Source organism: Bos javanicus, chromosome 14, assembly GCF_032452875.1.
Source record: "Bos javanicus breed banteng chromosome 14, ARS-OSU_banteng_1.0, whole genome shotgun sequence".
Classification (NCBI taxonomy): domain Eukaryota; kingdom Metazoa; phylum Chordata; class Mammalia; order Artiodactyla; family Bovidae; genus Bos; species Bos javanicus.
In genome coordinates, this window is record NC_083881.1 from 58,475,340 (window position 1) to 58,491,346 (window position 16,007).

At 38.3% G+C, this 16,007-nt stretch overlaps 1 protein-coding gene across 5 annotated transcripts in view; it reads right to left on the bottom strand.

Annotated features, from left to right (window-relative positions):
- Window positions 1–16,007, bottom strand: part of OXR1 (oxidation resistance 1) — a 549,175-nt gene that overhangs the window by 496,072 nt on the left and 37,096 nt on the right. The gene's annotated exons all lie outside the window — the stretch shown is intronic.

Here is a 16,007-nt window from a genome sequence, read left to right on the forward strand (position 1 = left end):
AGGAAATTAACCCTGAATATTCACTGGAAGGGCTGAAGCTAAAGCTCCAATACTTTGGCTACCTGATGTGAAGAGCCAACTCATTGAAAAAGACCCTGATGCTGGGAAATATTGAGGGCAAGAGGAGAAGGGGGTGACAGCGGATGAGATGGTTGGATGGCATCACTGACTCAATGGACATGAATCTGAGCAAACTCTAGAAGGACAGGGAAACCTGGCGTGCTGCAGTTCACGGGGTCGCAGAGTCACACACAACTTAGCAACAGCAGGATGCTCAGGCCATCAGTGCCCTTCCCAGCAACCCTATCCCCAACCTCAACATCTGTCCCCAACTTCCGTTTCTCACCTGCTCCCCCTGCTACCTACACCACTGCCACTCACCGGCCCACTATCAAAGAACCCTCCTCATTGCAAATACTTTCATTAACTGAGGGAGAAAAAAAAATATGCTAAAAAAAAAACCTATCAGATCTATTATATTTTTTCTTTGAAACATGAATAATCAACTGAAAGCATTAATATGGGAAAAATGTATGTAAACCCACTGGTCTTTCTCCCAACAAACAAAATTTTTCAAGCTGTTTTTGTAAACTGTGATTTCAAAGGCCGTTCTACCTAAAAATTACTGTTTTCAACATATAATTTGAAGAGGTAAAATGAATCCTAGATATGAAGGAATTTCGTTCTTGTCACATGAAGTATTATACTATAGACTTGTGTTACTAAGTCTTATACATTATTAATCAACATTTCCATCTGTCAAAGCTGTAAGCAGAATAATAACTGTTGTCAAGAATGACAGGCGAGAAGAAAAAAAGAAAAGAGAGAGAGAGAAAGAAAGAATGAGAGTTACAAACAGAGTGATTTCATACTCATCACCAAGAAAGTACTTGTGGAAAGAAGTAGATGCTCTGTAGATTTTTAACTGATAAAATATTATCTATTTTGCCCTGAATTCCAAATGAAAGGGCATATCCAATTAGCATCATTTATAGGCAAGGCAGCAGAATCATGGGACAGGTTAAAACATTAGTTTTCATAACCATTCCCACTTCTCCACTTCTGAGGATTTCTGCTATCTTTTCTTTGTGGTCTCATCAGAGGTAAAGGGGAGAAATAAATATTTGCAGAAACCTCAATCCAGGACAAGGAGATCCTAAAGGCAGACGTGCCTGATGAAAAAGAAGACACGTCTGTGGGGAGAGAGGGGCAAAGTAGTGAGGTTCAGTGAAGAGGAGAGTCCCAGAACATGATCAAGAGGGATGTGAGCACAGTCTAAGAGAGGATTTTAAGTGAAGTATGATATGACTGGGTCATCACATGTCAATAATAGTTACTATTGCTCCGAGCCCTACAGCCTGAGAGACAATCTGACAAACACGAACAGATTTACAGAGTGAAGCTTCACTCAGCTTCTCAGTCTTACTCCAGATCCCAAGAAGGTACCTCTCAAATTGCCTCAAACATGGAAATAAAATTTAAAAAAATAACCGTAAGGACCTTGCAGAGGAACTCCCCGCAAAGCTTCAACAACCGGGATGTGAACTACTGCAGATAAGCACGTATTCCTCATCAAGGGCTCCGCTGATTTTTAAATCGGGCTAACAAGCCCATCCCCAGAAGTGCCCAGAGTATAAGATAAAGGGCTTGCCTTGATTCTTCCTGCCCGAGGCTACCAAGGAGCCCACTTATCTTCAGGGAGTTATCCTCTCAAATATTCCCCCAGCATATTGCCTAAGGGGAAATGGCTGCAGCTGCTGCTTAGTGCATTTTCATTTTTTTTGGTCAGGAAGATAAGTTTGCTCATTGAAAGGTAAATGGAAGAAGAAAAGGTTTCTGCAACTGTCATATTTCACAAGCAAAAGGCCTTTTTAAAATTTCCTGGAAGTTTGATTTTCTCTTTCAGGCCAAAAGAACTGTAATTGCCCAACTGTGGGATGGGCGAGATAGGCCTTGTTTCTACAGTCCAGACCTAGACAAAAAGTTTAATTCTCTGAAAAGCTACTTCTCTCCTATTAAGTCGCTTTCCTCCTGGATATAAAGTTGGCCAATCACCTGTCTGAAAATGTGCTGCCTTTAGTGGAATGTGGTTTTCTTTAGTCGAAAGAAAGTCACTTTTCAGCTTGTCCTTCTGATTCCCTGGCAAAGGAGAACTTAGCCTTCTTCTTTATCTTTTTCCCTGGCTCCACTTCAATTCCATCAGCTATACAGAGGGCTTCTAGATAATAATAACCCTAAATTACTTCTGCTGGAAGATCTTATGGAAAAAGAGCCTGTGAAGTGGTAAGTTTCAAGAATATTTTATGACATTTTAGCTGCTGCTGGTGTTGTTCAGTCGCGAAGTCGTTTCTGACTCTTTGCAACCCCATGGACTGCAGCACACCAGGCTTCTCTGTCCTTCACTATCCCCTAGAGTTTACTCAGATTCATGTTCACTGAGTCAGTGATGCTAACTAACCATCTCATCCTTTGCTGTCCTCATCTCCTTTTTTTTCTATTTCTATTTTAGCTAGTTACATTAATTTCAGAAGGAATCTTTAGGGAGCCCACCGCTTGGGGCTTTAAGCTATGGAAAAACGTGGGAGCAATGTAAATTACCTTGGGAAAACACAAACTACTAGAAATATCAACTACTCAAAGAATCTATCCCTTTAAACATTAAAGAGATTCATATAGAAAGGAAAGACATTTATGGATATTTCCTCATTTATTAAATGACTGTCGACAACTGTAAATAAAACTATGGTTCAATTCATGTATTTATCTCTTTCACCATGCCAGGCTCTAGTGGATGAGAAGATAAACAAGTACCTGCTCTCCATAAGATTAAGAAACTAGCAGAAAAGCAAGCATCCTATAATTACAGTGTGATATATGCCATCCTTGTGATATAAATAAAGAAAGTAAAGGAATGCAGAGTGGGGGGAAGTAATCTGGCCAGGAGACAGAAAAAAAGAAAGGATGCAAGAAGCTTTCACTTGAGGGGAAATTGGAGCTGAGCTTTGAGAATCATCAGAATTTGCTAGGCAGGAAAGTGATGGGGTGCCATTTCAGATACTGTGAATCTGTAGCACATTTGAGGAAAGGCAGAGAGCTCAGTGAGCCCAGGAAACAGGGGGAAAGGGTAGGAGAAGCAGTTCACAAGCTGGATTTTTTAAGGTCTTGAAAACCATACAAAAAACCAATCTTTCTTTGAGGCTCTGAGGAGCTGTCCATGGTTTCTGAGGAAAAGACAACTCACAAACAAAGCAACTGGCCAGAAAAATTACCCCTCAGACAAATAAGTACAGTACACATTACAGAACAGAGTGTTTGAAAACTACATTTTCTTACACTTGGATTTTAATCAGTTCTCAGTTCTAGGGTGGGAACAGAGGAGAAATCCTAACCAATTACTTCAGACTTTCCCTTTTGTGAGTGTGTTTACACTGATAACAAAGCAATAGATATTTTTTAAATTTATCTATTTTGTTATCATAATTCTCAAGGTTAGATTTTTAGTTACAATACCCATCTGTATTAAGTATCCCATATATTTAGTATGGATAAAATTTATGTAAGAGAGATTGGAATTTAATAATGTATCACTATTTACTTGTCAATGTCGTTTGGACTAGATTAATTTTATCTTCTCACATTTAATATTATTCTTTACACAGCAGGTTTCTTTTCTTTGTTCGTCTTCCCTTGGTGTCCTCTTTCATGGAGGATTAAAGTTTAGAATCTCAATGGACAGAAAAAGAAAAGTTTTTTCTAAGTGTTAATTTCTAGAAAAACTATACAAACTCCCCAACTCTTTTTTTTTTTTTTTTTTTTTGTTATTTGGAAAAAGTGAAAAAAAGAGGGGGTGAAGGGAGAGAGAGAGAAAGAATGAGAGTTCTACAGAAAAGATATTCTGGGGCATCCTGCTGTGTTAGTCAGATCCGACAGCTGCTGCAAATAGAATGTCCGGAAGCACTGTGCTGTGTAGTGGGAGAGAAGCACTCCGATGGTTAACTGCCTTGCTCCAATGGTGTCCTAGATAGAAAGTCATCTGGGGGCATAAGCTACAGGAAATATACATTATGGTTATACTTTATGCAAAATGCTTTAATATGATGAATAAAATCAGACCTTAAGCTTAGAATGTTGATACGCACAAAGCCTCTGACTGCGTGGATCATCACAAACTGTGGAAAATTATTAAATAGATGGGAATATCAAACCACCTTACCTGTCTCCTGAGAAACCTACATGCAGGTCAATAAGCAATGGTTAGGATCTCACATGGAACAACTGACCGGTTCAAAAATGGAAAAGGAGTACGTCAAGGCTGTATATTGTCACCCTGCTTATTTAACTTATATGCAGAGTACATCATGAGAAACGCTGGGCTGGACGAAGCACAAGCTGGAATCAAGATTGCCAGGAGAAATATCAACAACCTCGATATGCAGATGACACCATCCTTATGGCAAAAAGCAAAGAGGAACTAAAGAGCCTCTTGATGAAGGTGAAAGAGAGTGAAAAAAAGCTGGCTTAAAACTCAACATTCAAAAAACTAAGATCATGGCATCCAATCCTATCACTTCATGGCAAATAGATGGGTAAAAAGTAGAAACAGTGAGAGATTTTATTTTTGGGGGCTCCAAAATCACTGCAGATGGTGATTTCACTGCTTGCTCCTCGGAAGGAAAGATATGAAAAACATAGACAGTGTATTAAAAACCAAAGATATCACTTTGCCAACAAAGGCCCACTTAGTAAAAGCTATGGTTTTTCTGGTAGTCATGTATAGATGTAAGAGTTGGACCACAAAGAAAGCTGAGTGTCGAAGAATTGATGTTTTCGAACTGTGGTGCTGGAGAAGACTCTTGAGAGTCCCTTGGACTGCAAGGGGATCAAACCAGTCAATCCTAAAGGACATCAACCCTGAATATTCATTGGAAGGACTGAAGCTAAAGCTTAATGGAAAAGACCCTGACGCTGAGAAAGGTTGAAGGCAAAAGGAGAAGGGGCTTGAGAGATGATGAGAAGGTTAGGAACATCGACTCAAAGGAAGCATGGTATGCTGCAGTCCATCAGGTTGCACAGAGTCAGACATGACTTAGCGACTGAACAACAATATTATGTGTGTGTGTGTGTGTGTGCGTGTGTGTGTGGAGAGAGAGAGATAGATATTAGATAGATACATGAGCTTTCCTGGTGGCTCAGTGGTAAACAATCCATCTGCCAATGCAGGAGACGTAAGAGACCCAGGTTGCAGGTTCCATGACTGGATTGAGAAGATCCCCTGGTAGGAAATGACAACCCATCTCAGTATTGTTGCCTGGAAAATACACAGATGGAGGAGCCTGGCAGGCTACAGTTCATGGGTTCATAAAGATCTGGACACGACTGAGTGAACACACACACACACACACACACTCACATATATGTGTGTGTGTGTGTGTGTGTATATTTACAAAACCTTTCATATAAAAAATACTAAGGTATATTGCACATCAAATAATCAGATAATTGGTCATCAAATTGCAGTGAACATTTGTAATTATCTTTTCAAGGATAAAACAAGTATATCAAGCCACTAGCTTTTCCTAGCCTAATGTTTTACTTAAGTTTTGAAGGGATAAGTTCAATACTGAATCTTTACAGAGATCCAAATAAAATAAAGAAAACAAGGATGTGATTTACTATTGTAGGTTCATTTATCTTTCTTTGTTAAAAAAAAAAAAAATCACTGTAAGTAAATGGTTATAACCCTCAATGACCAAGAGAGGTAGGGAGATGGCAGACAAATGCAAAATGTAATGAGGCAGGATTGTCCAAAAAGCTCTGCCTGTCTTCAGTCTAGATTCTTTTCAATAAAGATTGATTGTAGCCTTCAAGGCAGAATGTACATCATTATTCTTTAGATATTCCATTCCAGGAGGCTAAACTCCTCCCTAGAGATTTGCCTTGTTTGTGCACATGTGACACAGAGAAAAAGAAGCTTTCAGTCATGTAGTTTATAAATTTACCCTTATATAACCAAACAACCGATAAGTTTACATTAGAACATAATTATCCAAAAAAGACACCTATGTTTCTCCAATGGTCAGATTTTCCTTTACACACCCTGTTACCAATGCTGAGTCACTTCAGTGATACAAAGGTACTTTAGATTTACTACAGTTTTTGATTTGACAAAAATTACTATCAAGTCGCACAAACCTTTCAAGACCATCTGCCTCTCCAAATGGTCCATCCTACCGATTATCCATTTCCAAAGGCCTTTGAGAAATACATTTCATGATTCTTTCCTAGTTCACACCCAAGTTTAAAAATAACACACATACCAAAAATAAAAGGTTTTTTCTGATCTACACTACATGCCTCTTGTTTCCAGTTTGGCTCATTTGAAGTTATTCTTTGTGGAATTGAGAGCTAATGTTAGATATAAGTAGAGATGACTTTCTCTGACCAGCAGAATCAGAAGTTCTCTCTCTATACCCATTGCTACATGGGCTTTCTGAGTTTTGGTTTCTTTTTAATGAAGTGGAGAAAACAATGGTGCAGCTGCTGCTGAGTCGCGTCAGTCGTGTCCGACTCTGTGCGACACTGAGCAATTACAGTTACTTCTCTTTGTTACCTTACCCATTATGTTTTCTGTGGTATTTCTTTGATTCTAAGGTGCCATTGATTCTAAGGCTCACTAGTGAATTAATAATAGCTTTTCTGAACATCTTTTCTAAAATATTAAATGAGTAAAAGCATGAGTCTTAGAATCAAGACCAAGGGATTTTTCAAAAGTAATTTTCAACCACGCTATAGAGATTTTCAGCTATAAATTAGTATGTCAAGAGGATGCCATCCAGTTGTAGAAAGTTTCACGTATTTTATCTTGTCTTTAAATAAATACATCAAATAAGTTAATGTCATTAACAAATATTACCGGGGTAGGGAAAAGGGGAAGAAAACACCATTTGTTTTTTAGTGGCTATTTGTGTTGTCTATGTACTGTATGTAAGTCCTTTCATTTAACACTTACAATAATCCTATGAAATACATGCTATTTTCCCCATTTTACATTGAAGGGAACTCAGGCACCAAAGAGGTTAAACAACAACAAAAACAAAAGTTTGACTAAGGCAGAAGACCTAGTCCATGCAGAATGGAAAGTCAAAAGTCTAAGACCCTTTCTATTACAATGCCTCACCAAAAAATGCCAACTTAACAATTTTACAAAAACCGAAATCTCTACTAAAATATACTTTCATAGGCTTAAGACAATTTGCTTAGAAATATATCCTTTGTATCATCTGAACCTAATTCTTCAGGGATATTGACTTTTCTTACCTTAAAACCAATGTTATCCCCTGGAGACAATTCTTGAGTGACTATATTGTAACATCCTAATGAAATCATCTTTTCTAAAATTCAGTTAAGATCCCATTATTTTCACATATATCAGGATACTCTTTCTTTAATGAGACTAAACAACTGATTACTCATGTTCTATCCATGCCTGTATTCGCCAGAGGTAGTTAGGAGTTTGTGTGAAGCCTGGCTGGGCTAGTTTCGAGCTGTGGGACTTTGGACCACTTACTTACTGAGCTTCTTTAAGCCACAAATGTCATCATTATTTAAGAGTCCATGTTCATAAAGCTCTGAGCCCACTTAGCACAGAGTAAGCTCAGCTGACCCATTCCATTAATATTTTAAACGTTACTGAAGTTTACAGCCTATGTCAGGGAATTCAAACTCTCAATGCATTTAACTTTAGCTTAGGCAGCCAGCATAGTGTGCACAGTGTCTTATATATAGAAGTGATTAAACCTAATTTTAGACTCAGGCATGTCACATTCAGTTCCATCACTAATTAACAATCAAACATTGCCTTCCCCTTGGAATCAGAGAAGCGCTGGTGCTAATTCCATGGTGGTCCCTAATACCCACCTTTTCAGAGGTCACAGCTTAATCAAAACATCAAGAACCAAGGCGAACTTGTTTGTAATGAATGAAAAAATGTATTCCATAGATTCTGACCTCATGACATACTCCTAGAGGGAAAAGGCTCTCTGCACTTTTGAATTCCTACTGTAGAAAATATTCCCTTTTGGTCATGTGTGATGATCAAGTGCTCTGTGACCACCTCTAATAAGGAAGCCTGTTTAATGCTACAATTTTATACCTTCTTGAATTTGTATGATCACAGAATTTTTTTCTCTCTCTACATAACATCTATTAAACCAAGTTCTATGGAAAGACAGTCTGGCATTTAAAAGATTCCAATGGAAAGTACCAAAAAAACCCAAAAAACACTCCTCTTTAATTTTTTTGTTAAAGCAATGGCATTGTGGATTTCCTCTTCAATTTTCAGGAAAATTCTACAGAGGCTTGGAGTTAATGTTAAAAGTTCAACTAATTTAGTATTGACCACTCCAGGATGAGAACAACATAGGACATTAAGTCTTATATGTCATATTAACTGTTTTAGTTCCATAAAAAGCTTTATGATTTAATTTAGCAATGGATTCCTACCACTGGAAAAAAATATATCTTTAAGCTTGACATGATTGAAATAATTCATTTTGTCCTGACAAGAGGCAAAATCAAACTACATTGCACAAGAGATTCTTCCTCATCACAAAATAGCAATCTAGCAATTTGTAATGGTGCTTGCTAAGAAAGAAAAAAAAGTTCATATTAAAACATGGTCTGAACTTTCTGGTCACCCATTTAGGAAAACCTCATTAAATCTGAAAACATCCAAATGAAAATCAAACAACCAAAATGCTTTATTTGCATGCTTCTGAAATCTACTGCAAGAAAGAATATGTTGTACCCTAATTATACTGGTTGCCAGTGGACTTAAAATTAATATGACAACTTTCTTCAAAAGAAATATATGTACTTAGGGAATTTTTAAAGTTTCAAGAATGAAATTATAGCTCTGACAACACGAAGCTAGGTGAGAGTAAATTTTCACCAATCTTGAAGTCAGTCATGATAAATAACAATTATTTTTAACAAGGGAGAGGCCAATCTTCCATCATCTTGAAATGATATTTCATACAACATTATGACTACTCAGAGTATTAGTCCAGAAACACAAATATATTGAAGTAAAAAAAAATAAAGATCCTATATACCCTTATTAAATTTCACTTTGATTAACTGGTCCCCGATGTTCTTTATTATCATGTGTTTCTAATGACCATGTTTTTATTTCAGTTTTGGAGTATAATTGCTTTACAGTGTTGTGTCAGTTTCTGCTGAACAACAAAGTGAATCAATCACCAGTTCAGTTCAGTGGCTCAGCTGTATCTGACTCTTTGCAACCCCATGGACTGCAGCACACTAGGCTTCCCTGTCCATCACCAACTCCCGGAGCTTGCTCAAACTCATGCCCATCGAGTTGTTGATGCCATCCAACCATCTCATCCTCTGTCATTTCCCCTTCTCCTCCTGCCCTCAATCTTTCCCAGCATCACAGTCTTTTCCAATGAGTCACTTCTTCACATCAGATAGCCAAAGTATTGGAGCTTCAGCAACAGTCCTTCCAATGGATATTCAGGACTGATTTCCTCTAGGATTGACTGGCTTGATCACCTTGCAGTCCAAGGAACTCTCAAGAGTCTTCTCCAGCACCACAATTCGAAAGCATCAATTCATCAGCACTCAGCTTTCTTTATAGTTCAATTCGCAAATCCATACACAACTACTGGAAAAACTATAGCTTTGACTAGACAGATCTTTGTCGGCAAAGTAATGTCTCTGCTTTTTAACATGCTATCTAGATTTGTCATATCTTTCTTTTCTTCCAAGGAGCAAGAGTCTTTTAATTTCATGGCTGCAGTCACCATCTGCAGTGATTTTGGAGCCCAAGAAAATAAAGTCTGTCACTGTTTCCATTGTTTCCCCATCTATTTGCCATGAAGTGATGGGACTGATGCCATGATCCTAGGTTTTTGAATGATCAGTTTTAAGCCAGCTTTTTCATTCTCCTCTTTCAGTTTCATCAAGAAGCTCTTTATTTCCTCTTCACTGTCTGCCATAAGGGTGGTGTCATCTGTATATCTGAGGTTATTGATATTTCAGTTATATGTATACATATATCCCCTCCCTCTTGAGTCTCCCTCCCATGCACCTCACTCCCTCATCCCACCCCTCTAGGTCATCACAGAACACAGAGCTGAGCTCCCTGTGCTATATATAGCTGCTTCCTTCCAGCTAGTTATGGTAGTGTAAACATCTAATGACCACTTTTAAAAATAATACCTCCAAAGTCGTCTATGCAGTTCAAAAGATTTGCTCTTTCAAACAGAAGGCTCTGTTTTGGTGTGATCTTAAATCTGATTATCTGGCCTATATGATCACCATGAAACATAGATCTACACACAATGTAGGCATCCTTCATTAACATCTGAAGGAGTAATTTTAAGTCCAACCCATTGATTGAGTCTTGTGTTAGTTGACAACCATATTCACATTATATAACAGACGGTATAGGTTGCCGGGTTAACCTAAGCTTTATTAAATGATTTTCAAGAAACAATTTTGATTTTTCACAGGTAATACCATAAAATTTAGTGCAACTTAGTGTGCAATCTGAGTCACTCAAGCTTGAGAGTGCTACAGACTGAATGTGTCCCCCTCAAAATCTCTGTTGAAACCTAGTTACTAATGTGATGATATATGGTGCGGGTGCCTTTGGAAGGTCATGAGGTCATGAGATTATGTCGTGAGAACAGAACCCTCACAAATGGAAATGGCATTCTTTAAAAGAGACTACAGAGAGTTCCTTTGTCCCTTCTGCCACTGAGGACAAGAAAAGAGCAAGAAGACAGCTCTCTTCTTGCCATCTTCTACATTGTGTGCAGATCTGCAGATGGCAAGAAGAGAGCTGTCTACGAACCAGAAAGTGGTACCTCACCAGACACTGAGTCTGCTACTGCCTTCATCTTGGACTTCCCAGCTTCCAGAACTGTGAGAAAAGCATTCCATTGTTTTTAAGACACCGGGCTTCCCAGGTGACATGAGTGGTAAAGAATCCACCTGCCAACGCAGGAGACATAGGAGATGCGGGTTTGATCCCCAGGTCAGGAAGATGCCCTGTAGAAGGGCATGGCAACCCTCTCCAGTATTCTTGCCTGGAGAATGCCATATACAGAGGAGCCTGGTGGGCTACAGTCCACAGAGTTGCAGAGTCAGACACGACTGAAGAGGCTGAGCACACGCACACAGGATGATGATGGAGAGCACTTTAACCAGGGAAAGAGCCTGGATAAATACCCATCATGGCAGCCAACTTCCAGTATGCCCAGCTGTGATTTCCACTGAGCGTCCTCCCCAACAAAGAACAGTGCAAGCTGACCTCTTTAACTCATAGGATGCTGAGGAAATGAAGCAGGGCAGCACCTCAGGTGAAATCATAGATGATACTGTGGCTTCTGCCTTGCTTTCTTAGCTTGCTTGCTTTGACAGAAGCCAGGCGTCACATGAGGACACTCAAGCATGGAGAGGTCCAGACCGGAAAGAGCTAAGACCTCCTGCCAACCACTAGCACTGTGTGAATGAAACATCTTAGAAGCCACTCCAGGTGAAGTTTTCAGATGACTGTAACCTTGTCTGGCAAACTGACTCAAGCTGGTGACAAACCTAATCAGAGCATCCAACTCAGCTGCTTCTAAAGCCTTGACCCATAGAAACTGAGATGCTAAGGAGTTATTGTATCTCTAAGCTGTTCAATTGTGCAGTAATACACTGTGATAATGGACAACTGCTAACTTGTGGAATAGTTTAATGCACATCCCTGCTGGCTCAGATGGTAAAGAATCTGCCTGCAATACGGGAGACCCAGGTTTGATCCCTGGGTTGGGAAGATCATCTGGAGAAGGGAATGGCTACCCACTCCAGTAATGTAGCCTGGAGAATTCCATGTACACAGGAGTCTGGCAGGGTACAATCCATGGGGTCGCAAAGTCAGACACAACTAAGTGACTAGCACTTTCACTTTCACTGGATAAGTATACCCAACATTGCCAATCCATAGTGCTTTGTAGCAATTGACTTGTTATAACATATCTGTTTTATGAGTAAGGTATTTGCTCTACTGGTAGGCATTAAGTGAGTATAGACTTTGAAAGAAGTTAGGCATCTCTCTCAAATGTCAAGGCTTCATTGGGTGGTGAGTAAAAAGTATCACACAAGTCTAAGTGACATGAAGGCAGGTATTCTATTTTATTTTCTACTGTATCCCCAGTGCCCAGAATAGTGTCTGGATCACAAAAGGTGCTTAGTAAATACTAAATTAATGAACATATACAGAGTTCAGGGGTATCTCCCATGTAACTCTTATTAAGTGCAGACTATGTAAGTTATTTTATAGATAGATAGATATGTAGAGAGAGAATTCTTTAAAACTCAAATATAGGTTCTAGAAAATTAATTTTGCTATTTATTTTTTTCTGAAAATGTTTTATTATAAGAATTTTAACTTAACATATACCTGTAAGTTACAGATAGACGTCTATGAGTATTTTCAATGAAGAACATGTCTAAATATTTTAATGAATATTGGAAAAGTACACTTATTCTAAATTTTGAGGTTAGTTCCAAAGGTGATTCATCATTTGTTTTCCAACTAAATATACTAACCTTCTTGATAACAGACCCAGGAAGCTTTAAGAAATAATATACTACAGAACAATTAGGGATTCCTTAAGTATATTCACATTTATCTAGCCAACTAAATAGTTTCATTTTCAAATAGATTGAGAATAGATTTTATAACAGAAGCAGAAATTGTATCTGTTAATAATAGATTCAAGTAATCCTTTCTTGGACAAGACCATCTGGTAAATACTTTCTGTAGCCAGAATTGTAAAGCTTTTCAGGTCATAAACTGAAATCACATATAGACTGTATCAAACTGAGAAGTTCTTTTCTGTCAACAATTTACATATAATAAGGTAATAAGGGTAATAACAAAGGTCTGTCTAGTCAAGGCTATGGTTTTTCCAGCAGTCATGTATGGATGTGAGAGTTGGACTATAAAGAAAGCTGAGCGCTGAAGAATTGATGCTTCGGAACTGTGTGTGGTGTTGGAGAAGACTCTTGAGAGTCCCTTGGACTGCAAGGAGATCCAACCAGTCCATCCTAAAGGAGATCAGTCCTGAGTGTTCATTGGAAGGACTGATGTTGAAAGTGAAACTCCAATACTTTGGCCACCTGATGCAAAGAGCTGACTCATTTGAAAAGACCCTGATGCTGGAAAGATTGAAGGCAGGAGGAGAAGGGGACGACAGAGGATGAGATGGTTGTTAGATGGCATCACTGACTCAATGGACATGGGTTTGGGTAAACTCTGGGGAGTTGGTGATGGACAGGGAGGCCTGGCGTGCTGCAGTCCATGGGGTCACAAAGAGTCAGACACAACTGAGCAACTAAGCTGAACTGAATAAGTAGATAAATATTGAGTATTTTCCTGGAAATATACACATTTAGCTAGCTTTCAATTTTATTTTGTGTAGATCTTTTAGTACGACACAGTTTTTCACATAGGAAAGGGTTTCTAAATACATTCTAGCATTAAAAGAGAGCTGTTAAGGCATTAATCAATAGAGGATTACATGAAAGCTTCTGGTTGTGTGGATATTCACTTGCAGCTTCTTTCTTTGGATTTTGATATAAATGGAAAGCAGTAAATAGAAAGGAAGCTACTGATACAAAGGGCAGGGAAGGAATTCTGAACTCTTCTAGGTCTGAGAGGTCAGCATTGGATTATGGACTTATAGCAGATCCCACACATTGTCAGAAATCAGACTGACAAAAAAAAAAAAAAAAATCAGACTGACAACCACAGCCTTTATATCCTCAGAAATCTCATTTCAAGAATGTGTACCCATTGACCTAGCATCTTCAGAGATTTCTACAGACCATGGGAAGAGATTTAGAAGTCAATACTTACATTATTTGTTAAATTCATGGCACTAACAATTCCAACTTCATTAATTTAAAATATATCCCTGGAATCAACCACCCCCCAGGCCACTGTGCTACTTGTTGAGGACACACCTTTCCAAAGGACACACATGTGGTCCTTGCCCTTAGGAAGCTTACATTCTAGTAGGAGATATATATATATATATATATATATATATATATATATATATATATATATAGATTAAAAAGCTAGGGGAACAAATGGGATCAAAAAAAATCCCAGAGCAAGTGAATATGAGACCCAACAAGTTTGTTGTGGGAAGAGTACTTGAAACTGAAGAAACAGCATTGATAAAAGCCCAGAATGAAACAGAATAAGATACATTTGGAAACTAGAAGATTATAGGTGAAACCAGAAGATTATGAGTGAATCAGGAAGTAAGAAGGCTGACAAAAAATGAGGCTGGAGAGGGAGGTGGGTGCCAGCCCATGAAAGATAAAAAGATTTTTGAATGTTACCTCGAAGGCAAAATACTCATTTTACGTAAATTTAAATATAGGCTCACTATCCCCTTGTCCCGCTGTGTAAACTACAAGTGTTTTTTCTCTGTCAACCTTTGGGAGGTGTTGACAGTCCCAGTGGTTAACAGAGTTGCCTTCCATCTTTGGATTCTTTTTACATCTCTTCCCTTTAGCTACTAACATTTTCCTTTTATTAGGGCAAACTTGTTAATACCTACATTCTATTTGGAAAATATCCATAAAATGTACATAGAGTGAAATTGCACAGATACTAAGTATAGCCCGTACAATTGGATAAATGTTAGCAATTGTACACACCCTTGTACTCAACATCCCAATCAAGATATAAAACATCTCTATTATCCCCCAAAGTTCTCTTGCTTTCCCTTCTAAGCAGTCGGTTTTCAACCTCCATAGACATCCACTCTGATTTGCTGTCACCCAGATTAGCTTTGCCTATCTCAGCAAGTCATACAAAAGGAATCATACAATATGCACTATTCTTTCACATAACATAAAAGTTGCAGAGACATCCATGTTTGTGTATGCATCAGTACTTCAATTTTCTCTATACTGTTTGCTAACTAGTATTCTATTGTATGGATTTGTTTATCCATTTTCTTGTTGGTGAACATTTGAAATTTTTCCAGTTGATAGTTATTGCAATTAAAGTTACTATATGAACATGTACAACTATTTCTGTAAACAAAGCTTTCCATCTGTTGTGAATAAATATCTTGACCTAACTATATGTATATGTTTAATGAGATAGTGATAATGGATTCCCACAGCTTTCAATCACAATGTATTATGAGTAAGGATTTGCACATCAGTTCTTTGTGAATCTAAAATTATTGTCTTACATGAAGATAAAATCTGAACACTATGTCTAACATTACAATTTAGGAGTCATTATGAAAACCACTCCTTTGATGTCCCCAAAGAAGAAACAATTAGTACAAGGAAATTTTAAAAACTCAGTTGAATAACAGTATCAGTAACTCTTCAAAATCTAGAGGATCAGATTCATACGGCATTTTAATGGGAAAAAAAGAGCTTTGAAGTTATGGGGCAAAATGCACAATGAAGGTAGCCTAAAAAGTAGGGGAGAAAAGCCATTTCACTTCCTAAAATCTAAGCCCTTTGGACAATACTTTACCCTCTCCTGAGGTACTTAAGAATATTACCAAGAAGTCCTTTAGTTTTTGCTTTATATTACAAACTGCAGCTGTGAGTGAGAAATAGTAATTAAAAATCTCTCTATCCCAGTTATGTGTTAGTTGCCCAGTAGTGTCCAACTCTCTGGGACCCCACAAACGGTAGCCCGCCAGGCTTCTCTGTCTATGGAATTCTCCAGGCAAGATTACTGGAGTGGGTGGGTATTCCCTTCTCCAGGGGATCTTCCTGACCCAGAGATGGAACTCACATCTCCAGGTGGATTGCCAATTCAACCCTGCATTGGCAGGCGGATTCTTTACCATTTGAGCCACCAGGGAAGCCTAGTTATAGGTAGGAACAGAACAGAAGAAAAATCCAACTAACATAGTTAACAAATGGCAATGGAGTAAAAATACAGA